Below are 13,730 nucleotides of genomic sequence, written 5' to 3'. Positions count from 1 at the left end.
TCTCGACTAAGGGAGTGTTGGCCGCACGTCCGTGAATGCGTGGACACAGCTGCCCGGGAATGTGCTCGAAGGGCCGGGAGGGTCCACGATGGGACCGGAACCTTCGCACCTGAACGGGGTCTCCCGGCTGCCAGCTGGGGAGTCACCCACCGGTTCCGCGACCCTCCCTCCCGGGTGAGGAGTGGCAGACAGCTCAGCAGGAAGCGAGATCTCGCCGTCCTGCCACGTCAGCTCCCCCAGACAAGAGCGACCTCGAGACCGGACACGTCCTCCTCCTCACCCTCGGCAGACCCCAAGCATCTAGCCGACAGGTGGCCAGCGACACGGCCGCAGTGCGTCTCCCGAGCGTAATTCAGTATCAGAACCGCCTTTGCTGCCTGTTAAGAGCGTGATGCTCACAAATCGATCACGGGCTCCTCCGAATTCCCCAGCCCAGGATATTTTTAAATGCCCTGAGTCAGGGAGACGGAACGCTGGCTCCTTGCTCTTGGAGTAACAACGACACATCTTCGGTAGAGTCCTACGAAGCTTGCGCTGGCCCAAAAAAGAGAAGCGAACATCTCCACCTAAAAGAACTTTCTGGGCCAGGAGAGCAACGTGGGGTTTTCAGGGGTTCAGGAGACAGCGCTACCACTCAGAGAGGCAGAGACTGAGGAGTGACGGTCTGGAGCTGGGGGCGGCCCGGACTCCCCTCCCACCACCTGTGCCCACGGGCTCTGCTCTCTGGGCCGGGGTCTCCCCGACTGAGACACTGTGGTCTAGCTTGCATTCTTTTTTTTTTTAAGTAGGCTTCATGTCCGGCATAGAGCCCCAAATGGGGCTCAAACTCATGACCCTGAGATCAAGACCTGAGCTGAGATCAAGAGTCAAGATGCTTAACCCACGGAGCCACCCAGGTGCCCCAGTCAGGCTTGAATTGTAAGATCCTTCTGGCCACCACCTTCTCAGATTCTCCAAAGCACAGAAGACCACCCCTGTAACAACACACTGGATGGTAAAAATGGAAAAATCACACATATCAGAAATCCACCCACCCCAACCCGACCGAAAACTCTGTATTCGAGTAGATGTACAAACTATTCAAATAGGCAAGTCACGAAGGAGAAATACTATTGCTAAATGCTTAGGCAATTCTTCAGCCAGCACTAATAACCACACAGGCAGATAAGCAAATTAAAACAATTCGGTGCCATTAGGTACCAAGTTAGCAGAAACTTTAAAATGCAATCTAAACGCTGATGAGGATACGGTCAAGTTAATACCCTCAAGTAACCCTGACAATAGGGATAAATAAGGCTCTAGAAACTATCTTTATTTATGTATTTGTTTATTTATTTGTCTGTTGGTTGGTTTATGTAATCTCCGCACGCACCGTGGGGCTCAAACTCATGACCCCAAGATCAAGAGTGCTGTGTTCTTCTGACTGAGCCAGCCAGGTACGCCTGGAAAGTATTTTCTATAGCTCTTACTTTTCTATCCTCTGATCCAAGAATTCAAATGCTAGAAGTGTATCCTAAGAAAATAATTCAACTCAAAGCTAGTTACGTGGAGAAAAATGCTCCCTGTAATAACAGTATTTCTTTTTTTATTTTATGTTGATTGTTGAGAGACAGAGAGAGAGAGACCGAGCTCGAGTAGGGGAGGGGGAGAGAAAGCGGGGGGAGACACAGAATCCGAAGCAAGTTCTAGGCTCTGAGCTGTCCGCACAGAGCCCGATGCAGGGCTCGAACCCATGAACGGTGAGATCATGACCTGACTGACAGAGCCACCCAGGGGCCCCAGCAACAACAGTATTTCTAATCCTGATAAGTTGGGGGAGGGGGGGGTGGGATCTAAATACAGGAAACTGGCAAATAAATTCTAACAAAGTGATGCAACAGTAATCAGTGAATGATGCAGTTGGAAACAATTAGAACGTGAGTGAATGATGTTCACTTCACAGCCAAGTAAACAAAACAGTCTGCAGTCAAAAATATTTCCTGAGTGCCCCGCCCCCCCCCCCCCCCAACCCAGCATGCCGTCCTCTGGTCTGGCTGCTGCGAATATTGTAGGGCGTGAATTGTAATCTTCTTATGTAACAGAGAAGCATACGTACAGAAAAGGGCTGGAAAAGAAGACAAGTGCATTATAGTCCTGGCACCTTTCGATTTTGTTTTTCATCACAGGGATGCAGTTTCTGAACAAGTGAAAATTCCGAGGGAAAGGGAAACAAACTTCCGTACCTCGAGACAGTGTCACGCGGTGGGACAGGCTGCACCCACGTACCCAAGCAGAACCCCCAGCTTCGGGGCTTCACGATCAGATCGAATTATCACAGCTATTTCTGGTCCGGCCTGAGGCTAGCAAGCGGCTCTCCCAGCGTCTCCCTAGCTCGAAATTCTGGGAGTAGGTCATCCTTTCCCAGAAGCCTCCTCCGTGGGCTCAGGAAGGAGGGAGAGGCACAAAGGGGGGGGGGGGAGAAGTGGCGGGGGACCCAGTCCTGGCGCGTGAGGGCGCCGTGGGCCACAGCGTGCAGACCCAGGCCCGCCGCAGAGCAGGGCACAGTCACCGCACACTGCCGGCCCCCGGGGCCCTCAGCCCGGGGATGCCATCCCTCGTGGCAGAGAAGGCAGGGCTGCCGAATCGGGCCACGGAGCTCAGACACCAGGGAGAAGCAGCCGCCGGTGGTAAGGGCCTCGGAAGCATCCCACCGTCTTCCTTCAGGAAGGACGCATAATTATGAGCCTCCGTGCAGGACAAGGGGACGGTCGCTCTGAACACAGGTCCCACACCTCGCGTGACCACCTATGTCGGGCCGGCCAGAGGGAGTGGGCCCCTCGGGAACCAACTCGCTCGTCCCCGCTCGGAGCCACCAGGTGCGGCACTCGGGACCCAGCGGCACCAGATCTAAAGAGCTTTCCGAAGAACTGCGGAAATGCACTACGTGAAATCCTCCAATTCCCCAACGTGGGCAGCGAATTCGAATTCATTTCAAAACACCTCGTGGGCCGAAGAAAACACATCTGTGGATCGTGCCCCAGTGCCTTTGGAGGCTCCCAAACCCACTCCAGGGCCGCAGACTCTGAGACCTAGGGTTTTAAATCACAGCAGCATCATTCCAACTACGCTGCCTCGTGCACATTGAAAATGCTTTTCTGTGGCCTTGAGGTAGAACACGCCTTCCTGCGAACGTACTTCCACTTCACTTCCTGGGCCTTGGGGCACAAAGTTTCCACCAACCAAATTAGACTAAAATTCTAATTCGGGGGCACCCGGGTGGCTCAGTCGGTGGAGCATCTGACTCTTGATTTCGGCTCAGGTCACGATCTCAGAGTTCGTGGGATCGAGCCCCAGGTCAGGCTCAGGGCTGAGAGCACCGAGCCTGCTTGGGATTCTCTTTCTCGCTCTCTCTGTCCCTCCTCCGCTGGCACGCGCCCTCTCTCTCTCTCTCAAAAATGAATAACAAATAAGCTTAAAAAATGTATAAAAACATGGGGCGCCTGGGTGGCTCGGTCGGTTAAGCGTCCGACTTCGGCTCAGGTCATGATCTCACGGTCTGTGAGTTCGAGCCCCGCGTCGGGCTCTGTGCTGACAGCTCAGAGCCTGGAGCCTGTTTCAGATTCTGTGTCTCCCTCTCTCTCTGCTCCTCCCCTGTTCATGCTCTGTCTCTCTCTGTCTCAAAAATGAATAAATGTTAAAAAAAAAATTTAAAAAAAAAAAAAAAAGAAAAAAAAAAAATGTATAAAAACAAGTAAATAAAATTCTACGTCAACCTATAACCCAAAGGCCTTAACCACCCAACCTGCTCATTCAACAGGTATCTCTTTTCTTTTTGCTTCTTAAGTAGGTTTTACGTCCCACCCTGAGGTGGAGAGTCACATGTGCTACTGATGGAGGCAGCCAGGTGCCCTCAACAAATACTTACTGAGCAGCTACTATGCGCCAGCAGCTGGGGGTCCAGTCACGGACGAGGCTGTAAGGAGCATTTGGTGTTGGGCGGGCGCAGGCTAAGAGATGGGGCGGAGGAGGGGTAAGGGGACGGGAGGGTAAGAGACACTTGATGAAACAGAAACCCAAACAAGAGCTTCAGAAGTACTGAGTGCTGGGGCGCCTGGGTGGCGCAGTGGGTTAAGCGCCCGACTTCAGCCAGGTCACGATCTCGCGGTCCGCGAGTTCGAGCCCCGCGTCAGGCTCTGGGCTGATGGCTCGGAGCCTGGAGCCTGTTTCGGATTCTGTGTCTCCCTCTCTCTCTGCCCCTCCCCCGTTCATGCTTGTCTCTCTCTGTCCCAAAAATAAATAAAAAACGTTGAAAAAAAAAAAATTAAAAAAAAAAAAAAAAAAAAAAAAGAAGTACTGAGTGCTGCTGCGAGTCCCCAGGCGATGTCCCCGAGAGCGACGAGAAGGGCTTCTTTGGACGGGGGGTCAGGAAGGCAGATATGAGCTGAGCGGGAAGGAGCACCGGCCGAGAAGACGCGAGGGACCTCTGACACAGGAGAGTGGTCCAGGCAGAGGGAACAGCCTACACAAGGGGCCTAGGCAGCGAGGACTTTGGAAAGTTCGGGAACCAGGAGGCTGAGGGACAGCTGCGGTAGGAGTTTAGGCACAGGCATCTGTACGCACACAGGACGGGAGCAAAGGGGCAGGCGGGGGCAGGCCAAGGTGGTCTCCTTCTGACCTCCTCCCCTCCGCCATCCCTCCCCGCCCCTCCCCGCCCCTCCCGCCACACCACCCAGGCTTTCCCGCCCTGCCCTGAGGCCCCAGCTGCAGAAGGAACTCGGAAGGAGATTGCTTTCCTGTGGCTGCTCAGCCACATCCCCACGGGGCTTTGCTCAAACTCTGCACCTTGAGCAATCAGACGAGGCTCCCTGGGGGAGAATCCGGAACTTTCCGTAACTCTGCCCCTGGCCATCCACCTCAGGCGACTCCCTCTCTTTGAGTGTCCCCAAGAACTATCAGACGTGCTGCTCTTACAAAAAGAGAAGGGCCTGCGAAGCCTCGCTCACCCGGCGTCCGTGACAGGCTGTCTCACAATCACGCCCATCCAGCTCGTCCCTCATCACGCGACGTCAGTAAATCAAGCCTTGGAGACTCACTCCCAAGCACACAGCTAGGAAGCGACAGCACCCACAATCCAACCGCAGGACCACTGCTCTTGACCACCAGGCTGGCCCCCTACAGCTCCCTCTGGGGGTACACTTCTGGAAGCGGGGTTGCTGGGTCAGAGCTTCGCACATTACTAAGCCTGACGATGGGGGCTACCAAACCACCTTCCCCGAAGTCTGTTCTGGGGCCACAGACACTCGGTGGGTTTTAGATCTGCACCCTCCTTCCGCGTGTAAGGTCGAAACCCCAACTAGCCCCCAAATTCAGAACTCTGACTCATCTGTTTCACTCGGGGTTAAGTGCCGGGCAGTGTGCGAGGAAGGGCGGGTCCGTTCTGCACACCAGGGAACTGGGACCCACGAGGCCAGCTGTGCCTCTGCAGCCGGATTGTCCCACAAGCCCCAGCCTCCGACGAAGGCGTCTGGTTTGAGTCCTTTGCCTGACGACTGACCCAGAGAAAGCCAGCCTCCTGCCTCAGGATCCAGCTCCCATCAGACTCACACTGGGAAAGTCATTCATTTTGTTTAAGTATTTTTTTTAATGTTTATTTGTTTTTGAGAGAGAGAGAGAGAGATCGAGCGAGCAGGGCAGGGGCAGAGAGAGGGACACACAGAATCCGAAGCAGGCTCCACGCTCTGAGCCCTGGGCGCAGAGCCCGACCTGGGGCTGGAACTCTCGAACCGTGAGATCGTGGCCAGAGCCAAAGTCCGACGCCCAACCGGCTGAGCCCCCCAGGTGCCCCACATCCATTTTTTAAAAGATTTTCTTTTTAAGCAATCTCTACTTTGATCGAGTAGAGCGGGGCTCACGGAGAGGTGTTCTCGTCCTCCTGGCCCACGAGGAGAGGGTGAACGAGAGCCCTGCTGTGGCAACGGTGACACGGACAACAAAGGACATCGAGGCCAATATTATCAGAAGAGCTGACGCTTTCCGAGGCACAAAAATACGTAAAAACGTTGTTTGGGACCACTCTGTCACGCGGTTGGGCAGTGCTCTGTTTTTACTCCTACTTTAGAGACGGAAGTCTGGGGCTGGGGGAGGCAGGTGCATGGCTGAGCGAGGTCACCTGGTGGGTGGGTGGGTGGGTGGGTGTGGAACAGGACCACCTGCTGTTCTAGGAGCAGAGGTCAAAGGTCCCTCGCAGCTACTGCCTGAGCTCCTGGGACATTTGGACCTCTCTCCAGCCACAACTTGAATGTCACCTGCTGGCACCTCCCGTAAAGTAGCGAGCTAACCTCCCCACAGAAAATCTGCCTTGCTTTCCCTAAGGGCTGCAGAGGGCCGGTGCAAATCAGGAAAACTGCACACCCCTGACGGATGCTGATTGCTTTACTGAAAGTCCTTGACCCTGAGACTCAAGTCCTGAGACTTTCAACCCCACCTGCTCTGTGCGAAACAGAGAGTCCAAACAGAGAGAAGGTGAGGGTCTTGGGTGAGAAGCAGAATGTAAGCAACTCTCTCCCGCAGTCATCAGACTCACGTAAGCTCCAGGACTTAACCCTCTAAACATGGTTCACTCCCCAGACATGGGCATCCTATTGAATTCACACGGCCTTCGTCGCCTAGCATCAACTGGATGCCCTCTAGGCCTTTGTACTAAATTTTGTTAAGAAAATACAACCGGATAACCCAAGAAAAGTGTCCTTTCCTCCCCTGTGGTTGTGGACACAGGGTGTCCTGAAGCGCCTGACTGCAGGAGCCGGAATGGGAGGGCAGGGTCGGTGTGACCGGCTAAGGAGGCCAGTGGCCCTTAGCCCCTCTGCACCGGGCCAGAAACGGGGCCAGGGCTCGGCCAGGAGTCGACCGTGGGTCCGACGGCCTCTTCGGACTTGGGCACCACGTTCTTTTCCGGAGCCACGTCTTAGCCGAATGCCGCCCACCACTAGAGGGGACAGCCTAGCTAAGGGGGGGACCCCCAATCCTTCCCACATGAGGCACAGCCCAAGGAGCCGAGCCAGGATGCTTTTAACCTACAGCTGCGGTTCCCAAACTGGTGCCGGGGCACCCCGGGATACCTGAGCAAACTCACAGAGGTCCTGTGGGATATTTCAGGATTTCGAGGCAAATACAGCAATACTGGACATCTTCCAGACACAAAGCAAACTGCTGGCCCGAAGCAGTTCACAGCTTCACCGTTAGCTCTCGCTGGATTGCTTCCCGTGACCTCGTATCTTTGCGAAGCTGAATTTTCTGCAGTCTACCACAAAGAAAAGTATTGCGCAAAAGTCAACACGGGACAAGAAAAGAGAACGGCCACGTCCAGCGGAGAATGAAATAAAAAATAGTTTTTCTCATGGTGTAGTATGCTAACCAGTGGTCCCCCCTAAGTGTTCACGTCCTCATCCCCAGAACCTACATACACGTGACCTTACATGGCAGGTTGGGGGCCCTGAGTAGGGGAGATGGTCCTGGATGATCCGGGGGGGCCCACGATAACCACAGGGGTCCTCAGAAGAGGGAGGCAGAGGGGTCAGAGTCAGGGAAGGAGCTGGAACAATGGTCTTTTGCAGATGGAGGAGGGGCGTCGGGCCGAAGAATGCGGGCACCTCTAGAAGCCGGAAAACTCTAGAGACTTCCCTGGGGCCTCCAGAAGGAACCTGCCCTGCCCACACCTTGACATCAGCCCCATCAGACTGCCCCCAGAACTGTGGGACGGTAAATGTGTGAGGCTGTAAGCCCCCGAGTCTGTGTAACTCGTTCAAGGGGCCGTGGGAAACTAACACAGACAGCCAGAATGTTGTTAGGACCTGAGGACCCACTGGGGTGCCTGGTGTTTGTTCTAGCCTAGGAGCGTCAGGACAAAATGAGCGAGACGCTAAAGCGCTGTGAGCGTGGGGACCTCGGGCCCCGGGCCCGTGCACCAGCCACGTGAGCCTCGAGCCTGATGTGGGCTTCAGGTGGATCCCTACGAACCCGACGTTTCCAGCCCTCAGTCGGGCTTGTGGGGCTCATTGGTGCCCATTTCCCTCCATCACGAACACAGCATTACAGAGAGATCTGGAAACAGAAGGGGGGATAAAGCCTCTCGAGGCCACGGCGCCCACAAAGCCCACGTCCGTGTCCGTGTATCTCTCTCTACTTCTTCCATCGGTACCACAACCACACAAGGGAAATCTCGACGTTTGCTTTGCACCTAGTGCCTGGCTGTCCCTCTCCCGCCCGCAAGCGAGCGGGTGACCTTGCCGAAGAGTCCCCTCTGGTCCCCCGCACAGCGTTTATTTCAAGGTGACCTCGCGGGAAGATCGACGGGGTTTGGCAGGAGTGAGGGGAGACACAAACCTCAGCTGAGGTTTCTGGTCTCCAGGGTGGTCTTGACATCGGTGAAGCAGATCAGCTATCAGATTACTGGCTCCAGGGTCGGTTCCCCTACGATGTGATATGATAACGGACGGTCTCCAGGAAGACTGTGCCTCCCTGAAGCTGCCCGAGCGGAGGACAGGGAGGAAGAAGAGAGAGCTAAACGCGGTCACCCTGTGGCGAATGGGCCTGCCGTGAACCATGGCTGACGGCGCGAACCCCCCTCACCTCTCCGCTCGGGAGATGCTTCCAGATCCCCCCTCGTGCACCCCGCCTGCCGCAAACAATCGGCCTCAGGGCCAGGGCTCTCCCTGCGGCTCAGGCTGGGTTTGCTCAACACCGTGCGTGCTCCCCCACGCGCCCCGACCCCCGCGGTCCCGAGTCAGAGAAGGACCCAGCGGGCCGGCCCTTGAGCCCCTCCGCACAGCTCGGTCCTCCGGCGCCCCAGCCAGACCTCGGCCACCAGCCCAGGCTGGTAGAAAGCACGCTTCCTGTTGCTCAGAACCTCTCACACACAAGACCACAACAAGGACTCTCGTGTGCCTCTCCAGGGGCTGAGCAGCCCCAGGGCTTCTGCCAAGCGAATCCGTTCATCATCTTTGGGTGATCACCGACTTTGCCTCTGAACCAGGTAGAGAATTTGGGGCCTCTTGGCCGCGAGGCCAGAGTCATTTCAGGGAACGAATACATGTCAAGTAAGAAACGTCACCAATGCCCACTTAGATGTCGCTGCGTTTGGGCAGCTGTTCAGACGTAGATTTTCTCCTGGTCAGTGTGGACCCAGGGCAACTTACAGGCCCGTGGAATCAAGGGAACAATGACCTATGTTGGGCGAGGAGCTCAGTGGGGCTTCCTGGAGCGAAAGCAAAAAAGGGAAGCGCGCTGGGCCATACGGTTCTTTTCGTTCTGACAGAGGCATCTGCAGGCTGACTTTTCCCAGACACTGGTTTTAAAAATAAAACTGTCAAGGAGGTCCTCACGTGAACAACGCTGACGACTGTAGTGAGATCTGTAAAAGGCCTGTAGGCACTACAAGGCTCCGTAACAGAAGCAGAGACGTTGGAACGTGTATTTCTAAAGGACTCTCCAAAAGTCTGAAGGCGTGCGCTGAAGCAGCCGGGCGCAGGTGTCCGTGGGCTTGGGGCACACGCCCCTCCAGGGAGAGGACAGGACGTTCCTGGCGACACAGGGAGGAAGCAGCACAAGCCTGGGGACGTTGTAACCGAGGTGCGCACGGGGGCCCCTTTCCCTCAAGGACCAGATGTCCCAAAGGGCTTTGGGCGAGCACCAGACCACCAGTCGCTCCGGCCGAATTCTCTCAGACGCCAACGTTCCCATTTTACAGCCAGAATAGGAGCCGGGTGCTGCCGCTCCCAGTGGGGAGAGGACGGTCCTCCCGCTGACTCCCTCCCTCGGATGCGGGCAGCAGCGGCCTCTCAGGTGGCCGCAGGGGCTCCGCTCGTGACGACGAGGGCAGTGGCAGCTCCCGTTACGTCTCCGCAGCCGTGCGCGGCCCCACCTGGCTCCCACCCAGGACGGGGCGCTCACGGGCAACCCTCTCCGAGGGTGCGTCCGAGCCGGGCACCTGGCAAGAGCGCTCTGGCCCCTGCGTGTCCGGGCAACTGTCTCGTCGGCTGTGCCCCTTCACGGCCTTGGTTTGGTGAGCTCAGGACCGCGCTCCCCCAGGGGGTGCTCCCTGTGTGCCAGCAGCCTTGTCTGCTTTCCTCACTGTAGGGTCCTCGGGGCCAGGGCAGTTGTGGGGATCTCACAGGTCAGAGTTCAAAGGTGATCACAGGGCAGAGGCTGCATGTGCCCAGGCAGCTGGCCCACCCACCCGGCCCTGATCACCTGCAAACACTTCCTCCAACGCCCTTGGCCTCCCTGAAGGGAGGAAGAGGCTGAAGGAAGACTCAGAAAAACACCACTGCCGTGTTTGTTTGTTTAAATTTTTTAATGCTTATTCTTGAGAGAGAGAGAGAGCAGGGTGTGTGAGCACCCTGTGTGTGAGCAGGGGAGAGGCACAGAGAGGGAAACACAGAATCTGAAACAGGCTCCAGGCTCTGAGCTGTCAGCACAGAGCCCGATGTGGGGCTTGAACCCACGAACCGCGAGATCATGACCCGAGCCGAAGTCGGACGCTCAATGGACTGAGCCACCCAGGTGCCCCTCGCTGCCCGTATTTTTACAGCTAAAAGGAGGAAACCCGGCAGGATCACTACTGACTTTTCAGTCAATAAAGTTAACGAGGCGCCTGGGTGGCTCAGTCGGTTGAGCGTCTGACTCTTGGTTTCAGCTCAGGTCATGATCCTACGGTTTGTGCATTCAAGTCCTGCATCAGGCTCTGCACCGACAGCACGGGATTCCCTCTCCCTCTCTCTCTGCCCCTCCCCTGCTCACGCTCTATCTCTCTCAAATAAATAAAACTTTAAAAAAATAAAAATTAAACATAAAGTTTATAAGCCCTGCCCCTGAGCCTTTCTGCTAGGCTGCATGGGGGAGGCACCCACCCCCTTCCTGACCTCAGTGGGCTTCCAACATAACCCAGGAGGCGAAGAAAAACGCATTCCACCAGCCAACTGAAACGAACAAACCTGTTTTCCGTGTTAGGTGCCCAGAGGAGTTCGCAGACCCGGTCTTTACGAAGTGCACACCTATTAGGGAAAAGAGGACAAGGATCTAACCGACTGTGTGGACGGGCAGGGGGCACGAGCACCACATGGGGCACGGGGGCCGGAGGACGCCCACAGGCAAGGACAGTCTCGGGAGGCCGGGTCAGTTTCTGCTACGTAGAGACGGGAGGACAAGCATCCCGGGAGAACGATCCTGTCGGCAGGGTCCCGACGTTTCCCGTGGGGTGGACTGTGGAACGCGGCCAGCTGCCACTGCAGCGTGACCCTGGGGGACACTTAGCACCGCCTGGTCCAAATCTGAAACCGGAGGCTTACAAGGCGCTCAAACCGAGGGGCTACGTGTCCAGAAGCGGCCTCCTTGGAGGTGGGCTTTTGTAATACGTCCCTGACCAGAAGAGTGCAGGGTGGAGGTCTGGGGAGGGGCAGGGGCGCCTGTGGCCATTCGGGATCCACATTCCGGATCTGGGATCCCAACCACACACCCTCAAGCCGTCCATCCCAACGCAGCCCCCAGCTCCCCTGGGCTAGGACGTACCTGGCACGCTGCAGGTGACACTAGATGGCTGTAGCTCCCGAGAGAGCCCAGGCTAACAGTGGACTCGGGGATCATGAGGCAGGAGCACATGTGACACACAGGACCGCTCCGAGGGCGGCAGAGGAGGACAAAGCTGAGCGCTGGCTACGGGGGGTGCGTGTAGGAAAGGGGCACCGGCGGGTGTGGGAAAAGAGAGTGGGCTCGGCCCAAGGCCCCGCACAACGCACACGCTTAGGGGTTCTGATGGGGCTGAGAGCCCACGCCGGTCAAGGGAACCGAGACTGAGTGTGGGGCTGCCGAGCGACGGATTACAGCTCCCAGCCTCTCCAGGGGAAGCCTGCGCCATCTCTCGTCTCCCAAGAAGCGATGATGACAGGCGGGGGAGGTAAGACAAGGACAAATGTCAACCCCACTTCTGGAGGGGAAGGCGGAACACGCTGTGAATGCATTAAGTGAGATGGCCGTGCCAGGGAACAGCGAGCGGTTACTAACGGCGTCGCTGTGGGAGCACCTCGAGGGGGAGGCGGTGAGGTCACGGTCTAAGCCAGCCTCATCACGGGCGCTGTTTGTGTTTCTTTCCTACTCGTAGATCCGGGGGTCACTGTGCTAAGTGTGCATCGGGGTTGACCTTCAGTGAGGTACTTGACAAATTCATCACAGCTTTGAGGGCGAAACGGACAGACGTGTCGGGGACACTGTGTGATTAGGCAGATGTACAAAGGCTGTATTTCTTTGCCCCGAAAGGCTTGTTTTTTTGCATTTTAAGATCTCTGAAATTGGATGTCTCATCAGTGCCCTTAGGCAGGCTTATCATGATCCACTGTCACTGTCTGGGGACAAGAGCGGACCCGCTTTTATTTTTCAAAGTAACTAAAAAATAAACTAAAAGGGTGCATAAGTCATAATTGTGTCCCTCACTGAATTCCCCCAAAGTGAACAGCCCCGTGTAACCACACCCCCCTCAGGGAGTGGAGCAGCGTCGGTCCTCCTCCTGCCCCTCCCTCGGTGCTCCCGTCCTCCCCAAAGGGACACGGACGGGGTGCTCCATAAACAGCATGTTGATGGCAGAGAGGATGATATTTTACAGAAACCCATGGACTTCAGAAGAACGGGTCTCTGCATGTAAAGGAGTTCCGGAAGTCCTTGAGCCAACATACTCTGCTTCCGTCTCCCTCCTTGTAATGGACGAGAGTGATACGTGATGATAATCTACGTCGATGTAATTTTAAAGGCATTCTTTCGATAAGGACAGAATAAAAAGTCTAAGTGATTAAAAGCATTGTGTGACAGTATAAATGGCAATATGTGACCTTTCCTCATTGTGCATAAAATAACGGTGACTCTTAAAACCGATGAGGTCTTAAACTCAATGACACGTGGTGGCCTGGAAGATGGTCTACCACTCCAGTCCGGGCTCTAACCTACATCTTCATCAATTACTCAAGCTCGAAGGTAAATAACGTGGTGACGGAGCATGTGCAGAACCCAAAGCCAGCTACCACAGGGGACGACACGATCGGGACCCAAAAAGCTCTCGGCAGACCTCAGTGGTGGGCTGCGTCTTAAGAGATGCCTCTCGATAATAAATCTGTTCGCTTTCTGCCCTTGAATAACTCACGAAATACTGGTGAGGGAGCCTGACATTTTGACAGAAACGTGCCCGATCCCAAGAGGCACTGCATGCCGCAAGTCTGCGTGTCTGACGCTAACAACAATAAAAAACCGTGTTGAAGACAGTGGCGGACCCAAAGCAGGAGTGGCGGTTTCGCCACACCCTGCTTCCACCGGTCAGGATGCTCTCAGAACATCGCGTCCAATCCTACACCGCGAAAGGAATAATCAGCCCCTCTTAGGGCAGCAACGGCGAGTAAACACGTCCAAGAGCCCACGCGCGTTGTTCTCTTCAATCGCTGAGTCCAAAGCAACCCATGAGGATTCCTTGTGTGGGGAAAAAATAAACTGGCAAAGGCATTTTTAATTCAATGAATGCTTGTGAAGTCTTTAAAAAAAAAACAAAAAAACAAAAAACGGAAGGAAAGAGAACCGCTGAAGATCTGGACAGTGTCCAAAAAAATAAAGACGAAAACGAGAGCCCACCTGACAATCGTGTCACGTGAGCAACAGTGGGAAAGTGGAGGAAACGTACCCGGGGAGTAAGTCACGTGTGGGGGACAGGACAGGGGTCT

General features: G+C 55.5%; 1 protein-coding gene across 7 annotated transcripts in view; it reads right to left on the bottom strand.

Moving 5' to 3' along the window:
• Positions 1-13,730, bottom strand: part of KIAA0513 (KIAA0513 ortholog) — a 61,586-nt gene that overhangs the window by 21,672 nt on the left and 26,184 nt on the right. Inside the window, exon 2 of one of the 7 annotated variants that reach the window (XM_081791574.1) lies at positions 10,971-11,030. The exons of the other annotated variants lie outside the window; for them this stretch is intronic. The gene's annotated coding sequence lies outside the window, so the exon portion shown is untranslated. The remainder of the gene's footprint in view (positions 1-10,970; positions 11,031-13,730) is intronic. 7 annotated transcript variants of the gene reach the window in all.

This window comes from Panthera onca, chromosome E2 (assembly GCF_046562875.1).
Source record: "Panthera onca isolate mPanOnc1 chromosome E2, mPanOnc1 haplotype 2, whole genome shotgun sequence".
Lineage (NCBI taxonomy): Eukaryota > Metazoa > Chordata > Mammalia > Carnivora > Felidae > Panthera > Panthera onca.
The sequence above is the reverse complement of the archived record's forward strand: the minus strand, read 5'-3'. Positions and strand labels throughout refer to the sequence as shown.